This window comes from Amia ocellicauda, unplaced genomic scaffold (genome assembly GCF_036373705.1).
Source record: "Amia ocellicauda isolate fAmiCal2 unplaced genomic scaffold, fAmiCal2.hap1 HAP1_SCAFFOLD_338, whole genome shotgun sequence".
Lineage (NCBI taxonomy): Eukaryota > Metazoa > Chordata > Actinopteri > Amiiformes > Amiidae > Amia > Amia ocellicauda.
Window position 1 is genome coordinate 12,501 of NW_027102907.1, and position 7,683 is coordinate 20,183.

Here is a 7,683-nt window from a genome sequence, read left to right on the forward strand (position 1 = left end):
GGTCGGTCGGTCGGTCAGTGAGTGAGTGAGTGAGTGTGTTGCGCTGGAGGAAAGCTCCAGCCCGGCGTCCGTCCCCACCGGGGAGGAGTAGGCCTGCTGACTGAGCGCTGGGAGCCGGGAGCCTTTCCTGCAGTCAGTCGGTCGGTCAGTGAGTGAGTGTGTGTGCTGAAGGAAAGCTCCAGCCCGGCGTCCGTCCCCACCGGGGAGGAGTAGGCCTGCTGACTGAGCGCTGGGAGCCGGGAGCCTTTCCTGCAGTCAGTCGGTCGGTCAGTGAGTGAGTGTGTGTGCTGAAGGGAGGCTCCAGCCCGGCGTCCGTCCCCACCGGGGAGGAGTAGGCCTGCTGACTGAGCGCTGGGAGCCGGGAGCCTTTCCTGCAGTCAGTCGGTCGGTCAGTGAGTGAGTGAGTGAGTGTGTGTGCTGAAGGGAAGCTCCAGCCCGGCGTCCGTCCCCACCGGGGAGTTGTGCCCGGGCCCGGGCCTCCTGCCGACGGACCGTGTGGCGCATTGTCCCGACTGCGGACTTTCTCCAGCAAAAAGGCGGAGGTGCAGTACCGCCATTTCGCCACACGAGGGACGGAATGGCACCCAACTGCCCCCTGGTGTCGAAAAAGCGCAAGGGCACCCGGGCCGGTCCGCCCCAGGCAGCGGCCGAGATGCAGCACCGGGGGCCCGGCCTGCCTGCCCTGGAGGTCAGCCTGCCAGCCCTGGAGGTCTGCTATCCAGCCCTGGAGGTCAGCTATCCAGCCCTGGAGGTCTGCCTGCCTGCCTGCCTGCCCTGGAGGTCAGCCTGCCAGCCCTGGAGGTCTGCCTGTTAGCCCTGGAGGTCTGCTATCCAGCCCTGGAGGTCTGCTATCCAGCCCTGGTAGCAGCACTGCCAGCCCTGGAGGTCTGCCTGTTAGCCCTGGAGGTCTGCTATCCAGCCCTGGTAGCAGCACTGCCTGCCCTGGAGGTCTGCCTGCCTGCCCTGGAGGTCTGCCTGTTAGCCCTGGAGGTCAGCCTGTTAGCCCTGGAGGTCTGCTATCCAGCCCTGGAGGTCAGCTATCCAGCCCTGGAGGTCTGCCTGCCTGCCTGCCTGCCCTGGAGGTCAGCCTGCCAGCCCTGGAGGTCTGCCTTCCAGCCCTGGAGGTCTGCCTGCCTGCCCTGGCAGCAGCACTGCCTGCCCTGGTAGCAGCACTGCCTGCCCTGGAGGTCTGCCTGCCTGCCCTGGAGGTCTGCCTGTTAGCCCTGGAGGTCAGCCTGTTAGCCCTGGAGGTCTGCTATCCAGCCCTGGAGGTCAGCTATCCAGCCCTGGAGGTCTGCTATCCAGCCCTGGAGGTCTGCCTGCCTGCCTGCCTGCCCTGGAGGTCAGCCTGCCAGCCCTGGAGGTCTGCCTTCCAGCCCTGGAGGACAGCCTGCCTGCCCTGGTAGCAGCACTGCCTGCCTTCCAGCCCTGGAGGTCTGCCTGTTAGCCCTGGAGGTCTGCTATCCAGCCCTGGTAGCAGCACTGCCTGCCCTGGAGGTCTGCCTGCCTGCCTTCCAGCCCTGGAGGTCTGCTATCCAGCCCTGGAGGTCTGCCTGCCTGCCATCCAGCCCTGGAGGTCTGCTATCCAGCCCTGGTAGCAGCACTGCCTGCCCTGGAGGTCTGCCTTCCAGCCCTGGTAGCAGCACTGCCTGCCCTGGTAGCAGCACTGCCTGCCCTGGAGGTCTGCTATCCAGCCCTGGAGGTCTGCCTGCCTGCCTGTTAGCCCTGGAGGTCTGCTATCCAGCCCTGGAGGTCTGCCTGCCTGCCTGTTAGCCCTGGAGGTCTGCTATCCAGCCCTGGAGGTCTGCCTGCCTGCCCTGGAGGTCTGCCTGCCTGCCATCCAGCCCTGGAGGTCTGCTATCCTGCCCTGGAGGTCTGCTATCCAGCCCTGGTAGCAGCACTGCCTGCCCTGGAGGTCTGCTATCCAGCCCTGGAGGTCTGCCTGCCTGCCCTGGAGGTCTGCCTGCCTGCCCTGGAGGTCTGCCTGTTAGCCCTGGAGGTCTGCTATCCAGCCCTGGAGGTCTGCCTGCCAGCCCTGGAGGTCTGCTATCCAGCCCTGGAGGTCTGCCTGCCTGCCATCCAGCCCTGGAGGTCTGCTATCCTGCCCTGGAGGTCTGCTATCCAGCCCTGGAGGTCTGCCTGCCTGCCTGCCAGCCCTGGAGGTCTGCTATCCAGCCCTGGAGGTCTGCCTGCCTGCCCTGGAGGTCTGCTATCCAGCCCTGGAGGTCTGCTATCCAGCCCTGGTAGCAGCACTGCCTGCCCTGGAGGTCTGCCTTCCAGCCCTGGTAGCAGCACTGCCTGCCCTGGTAGCAGCACTGCCTGCCCTGGAGGTCTGCTATCCAGCCCTGGAGGTCTGCCTGCCTGCCTGTTAGCCCTGGAGGTCTGCTATCCAGCCCTGGAGGTCTGCCTGCCTGCCTGTTAGCCCTGGAGGTCTGCTATCCAGCCCTGGAGGTCTGCCTGCCTGCCCTGGAGGTCTGCCTGCCTGCCATCCAGCCCTGGAGGTCTGCTATCCTGCCCTGGAGGTCTGCTATCCAGCCCTGGTAGCAGCACTGCCTGCCCTGGAGGTCTGCTATCCAGCCCTGGAGGTCTGCCTGCCTGCCCTGGAGGTCTGCCTGCCTGCCCTGGAGGTCTGCCTGTTAGCCCTGGAGGTCTGCTATCCAGCCCTGGAGGTCTGCCTGCCTGCCATCCAGCCCTGGAGGTCTGCTATCCAGCCCTGGTAGCAGCACTGCCTGCCCTGGAGGTCTGCCTGCCTGCCCTGGCAGCAGCACTGCCTGCCCTGGTAGCAGCACTGCCTGCCCTGGAGGTCTGCTATCCAGCCCTGGAGGTCTGCTATCCAGCCCTGGAGGTCTGCCTGTTAGCCCTGGAGGTCTGCTATCCAGCCCTGGAGGTCTGCCTGCCTGCCCTGGCAGCAGCACTGCCTGCCCTGGAGGTCTGCCTGCCTGCCCTGGTAGCAGCACTGCCTGCCCTGGAGGTCAGCCTGTTAGCCCTGGAGGTCTGCTATCCAGCCCTGGAGGTCTGCCTGCCTGCCTGTTAGCCCTGGAGGTCAGCCTGTTAGCCCTGGAGGTCTGCTATCCAGCCCTGGAGGTCTGCCTGCCTGCCATCCAGCCCTGGAGGTCTCCCTGCCTGCCCTGGCAGCAGCACTGCCTGCCCTGGTAGCAGCACTGCCTGCCCTGGAGGTCTGCCTGCCTGCCCTGGAGGTCTGCCTGCCTGCCCTGGAGGTCTGCCTGTTAGCCCTGGAGGTCTGCCTGTTAGCCCTGGAGGTCTGCCTGTTAGCCCTGGAGGTCTGCCTGCCTGCCCTGGCAGCAGCACTGCCTGCCCTGGTAGCAGCACTGCCTGCCCTGGAGGTCTGCCTGCCTGCCCTGGAGGTCTGCCTGTTAGCCCTGGAGGTCAGCCTGTTAGCCCTGGAGGTCTGCTATCCAGCCCTGGAGGTCAGCTATCCAGCCCTGGAGGTCTGCTATCCAGCCCTGGAGGTCTGCCTGCCTGCCTGCCTGCCCTGGAGGTCAGCCTGCCAGCCCTGGAGGTCTGCCTTCCAGCCCTGGAGGACAGCCTGCCTGCCCTGGTAGCAGCACTGCCTGCCTTCCAGCCCTGGAGGTCTGCCTGTTAGCCCTGGAGGTCTGCTATCCAGCCCTGGTAGCAGCACTGCCTGCCCTGGAGGTCTGCCTGCCTGCCTTCCAGCCCTGGAGGTCTGCTATCCAGCCCTGGAGGTCTGCCTGCCTGCCATCCAGCCCTGGAGGTCTGCTATCCAGCCCTGGTAGCAGCACTGCCTGCCCTGGAGGTCTGCTATCCAGCCCTGGAGGACAGCCTGCCTGCCCTGGTAGCAGCACTGCCTGCCCTGGAGGTCAGCCTGTTAGCCCTGGAGGTCTGCCTGCCTGCCCTGGAGGTCAGCCTGTTAGCCCTGGAGGTCTGCCTGCCTGCCATCCAGCCCTGGCAGCAGCACTGCCTGCCCTGGTAGCAGCACTGCCTGCCCTGGAGGTCTGCTATCCAGCCCTGGTAGCAGCACTGCCTGCCCTGGAGGTCTGCCTGCCTGCCTGCCAGCCCTGGAGGTCTGCCTGTTAGCCCTGGAGGTCTGCTATCCAGCCCTGGAGGACAGCCTGCCTGCCCTGGTAGCAGCACTGCCTGCCCTGGAGGTCAGCCTGTTAGCCCTGGAGGTCTGCCTGCCTGCCCTGGAGGTCAGCCTGTTAGCCCTGGAGGTCTGCCTGCCTGCCATCCAGCCCTGGCAGCAGCACTGCCTGCCCTGGTAGCAGCACTGCCTGCCCTGGAGGTCTGCTATCCAGCCCTGGTAGCAGCACTGCCTGCCCTGGAGGTCAGCCTGTTAGCCCTGGAGGTCTGCTATCCAGCCCTGGAGGTCTGCCTGCCTGCCTGTTAGCCCTGGAGGTCAGCCTGTTAGCCCTGGAGGTCTGCTATCCAGCCCTGGAGGTCTGCCTGCCTGCCATCCAGCCCTGGAGGTCTCCCTGCCTGCCCTGGCAGCAGCACTGCCTGCCCTGGTAGCAGCACTGCCTGCCCTGGAGGTCTGCCTGCCTGCCCTGGAGGTCTGCCTGCCTGCCCTGGAGGTCTGCCTGTTAGCCCTGGAGGTCTGCCTGTTAGCCCTGGAGGTCTGCCTGTTAGCCCTGGAGGTCTGCCTGCCTGCCCTGGCAGCAGCACTGCCTGCCCTGGTAGCAGCACTGCCTGCCCTGGAGGTCTGCCTGCCTGCCCTGGAGGTCTGCCTGTTAGCCCTGGAGGTCAGCCTGTTAGCCCTGGAGGTCTGCTATCCAGCCCTGGAGGTCAGCTATCCAGCCCTGGAGGTCTGCTATCCAGCCCTGGAGGTCTGCCTGCCTGCCTGCCTGCCCTGGAGGTCAGCCTGCCAGCCCTGGAGGTCTGCCTTCCAGCCCTGGAGGACAGCCTGCCTGCCCTGGTAGCAGCACTGCCTGCCTTCCAGCCCTGGAGGTCTGCCTGTTAGCCCTGGAGGTCTGCTATCCAGCCCTGGTAGCAGCACTGCCTGCCCTGGAGGTCTGCCTGCCTGCCTTCCAGCCCTGGAGGTCTGCTATCCAGCCCTGGAGGTCTGCCTGCCTGCCATCCAGCCCTGGAGGTCTGCTATCCAGCCCTGGTAGCAGCACTGCCTGCCCTGGAGGTCTGCTATCCAGCCCTGGAGGACAGCCTGCCTGCCCTGGTAGCAGCACTGCCTGCCCTGGAGGTCTGCTATCCAGCCCTGGAGGACAGCCTGCCTGCCCTGGTAGCAGCACTGCCTGCCCTGGAGGTCAGCCTGCCTGCCCTGGAGGTCAGCCTGCCAGCCCTGGCAGCAGCACGGCCTACCTGCCTGCCTGCCCTGGAGGTCTGCCTGCCTGCCTGCCCTGGAGGTCAGCCTTCCAGCCCTGGCAGCAGCACGGCCTACCTGCCTGCCAGCCTGCCCTCCCCAGCCACACAGCCCTGCCTGCCTGCCTGCCAGCCCTGGAGGTCAGCCTGTTAGCCCTGGAGGTCTGCCTGCCTGTCTGCCTGCCTGCCTGCCTGCCCTGGAGGTCAGCCTGCCTGCCCTGGAGGTCTGCTATCCAGCCCTGGTAGCAGCACTGCCTGCCCTGGAGGTCAGCCTGTTAGCCCTGGAGGTCTGCCTGCCTGCCCTGGTAGCAGCACTGCCTGCCTGCCTGCCCTGGAGGTCTGCCTGCCTGCCTGCCTGCCCTGGAGGTCAGCCTGCCTGCCCTGGAGGTCTGCCTGCCTGCCCTGGTAGCAGCACTGCCTGCCCTGGAGGTCAGCCTGCCTGCCCTGGAGGTCAGCCTGCCAGCCCTGGCAGCAGCACGGCCTACCTGCCTGCCTGCCCTGGAGGTCTGCCTGCCTGCCTGCCCTGGAGGTCAGCCTTCCAGCCCTGGCAGCAGCACGGCCTACCTGCCTGCCAGCCTGCCCTCCCCAGCCACACAGCCCTGCCTGCCTGCCTGCCAGCCCTGGAGGTCTCCCTGCCAGCCCTGGAGGTCTGCCTGCCTGCCTGCCTGCCTGCCCTGGAGGTCTGCCATCCTGCCTTCCAGCCCTGGAGGTCAGCCTGCCAGCCCTGGAGGTCAGCCTGTTAGCCCTGGAGGTCTGCCTGCCTGCCTGCCTGCCTGCCCTGGAGGTCAGCCTGCCAGCCCTGGAGGTCTGCCTGCCTGCCTGCCTGCCCTGGAGGTCAGCCTGCCAGCCCTGGCAGCAGCACGGCCTACCTGCCTGCCTGCCCTGGAGGTCTGCCTGCCTGCCTGCCTGCCTGCCCTGGAGGTCTGCCTGCCTGCCTGCCTGCCCTGGAGGTCAGCCTGCCTGCCCTGGAGGTCTGCCTGCCTGCCCTGGTAGCAGCACTGCCTGCCCTGGAGGTCAGCCTGCCTGCCCTGGAGGTCAGCCTGCCAGCCCTGGCAGCAGCACGGCCTACCTGCCTGCCTGCCCTGGAGGTCTGCCTGCCTGCCTGCCCTGGAGGTCAGCCTTCCAGCCCTGGCAGCAGCACGGCCTACCTGCCTGCCAGCCTGCCCTCCCCAGCCACACAGCCCTGCCTGCCTGCCTGCCAGCCCTGGAGGTCTCCCTGCCAGCCCTGGAGGTCTGCCTGCCTGCCTGCCTGCCTGCCCTGGAGGTCTGCCATCCTGCCTTCCAGCCCTGGAGGTCAGCCTGCCAGCCCTGGAGGTCAGCCTGTTAGCCCTGGAGGTCTGCCTGCCTGCCTGCCTGCCTGCCCTGGAGGTCAGCCTGCCAGCCCTGGAGGTCTGCCTGCCTGCCTGCCTGCCCTGGAGGTCAGCCTGCCAGCCCTGGCAGCAGCACGGCCTACCTGCCTGCCTGCCCTGGAGGTCTGCCTGCCTGCCTGCCTGCCTGCCCTGGAGGTCTGCCTGCCTGCCTGCCTGCCCTGGAGGTCAGCCTGCCTGCCCTGGAGGTCTGCCTGCCTGCCCTGGTAGCAGCACTGCCTGCCCTGGAGGTCAGCCTGCCTGCCCTGGAGGTCAGCCTGCCAGCCCTGGCAGCAGCACGGCCTACCTGCCTGCCTGCCCTGGAGGTCTGCCTGCCTGCCTGCCCTGGAGGTCAGCCTTCCAGCCCTGGCAGCAGCACGGCCTACCTGCCTGCCAGCCTGCCCTCCCCAGCCACACAGCCCTGCCTGCCTGCCTGCCAGCCCTGGAGGTCTCCCTGCCAGCCCTGGAGGTCTGCCTGCCTGCCTGCCTGCCTGCCCTGGAGGTCTGCCATCCTGCCTTCCAGCCCTGGAGGTCAGCCTGCCAGCCCTGGAGGTCAGCCTGTTAGCCCTGGAGGTCTGCCTGCCTGCCTGCCTGCCTGCCCTGGAGGTCAGCCTGCCAGCCCTGGAGGTCTGCCTGCCTGCCTGCCTGCCCTGGAGGTCAGCCTGCCAGCCCTGGCAGCAGCACGGCCTACCTGCCTGCCTGCCCTGGAGGTCTGCCTGCCTGCCTGCCTGCCTGCCCTGGAGGTCTGCCTGCCTGCCTGCCTGCCCTGGAGGTCAGCCTGCCTGCCCTGGAGGTCTGCCTGCCTGCCCTGGTAGCAGCACTGCCTGCCCTGGAGGTCAGCCTGCCTGCCCTGGAGGTCAGCCTGCCAGCCCTGGCAGCAGCACGGCCTACCTGCCTGCCTGCCCTGGAGGTCTGCCTGCCTGCCTGCCCTGGAGGTCAGCCTTCCAGCCCTGGCAGCAGCACGGCCTACCTGCCTGCCAGCCTGCCCTCCCCAGCCACACAGCCCTGCCTGCCTGCCTGCCAGCCCTGGAGGTCTCCCTGCCAGCCC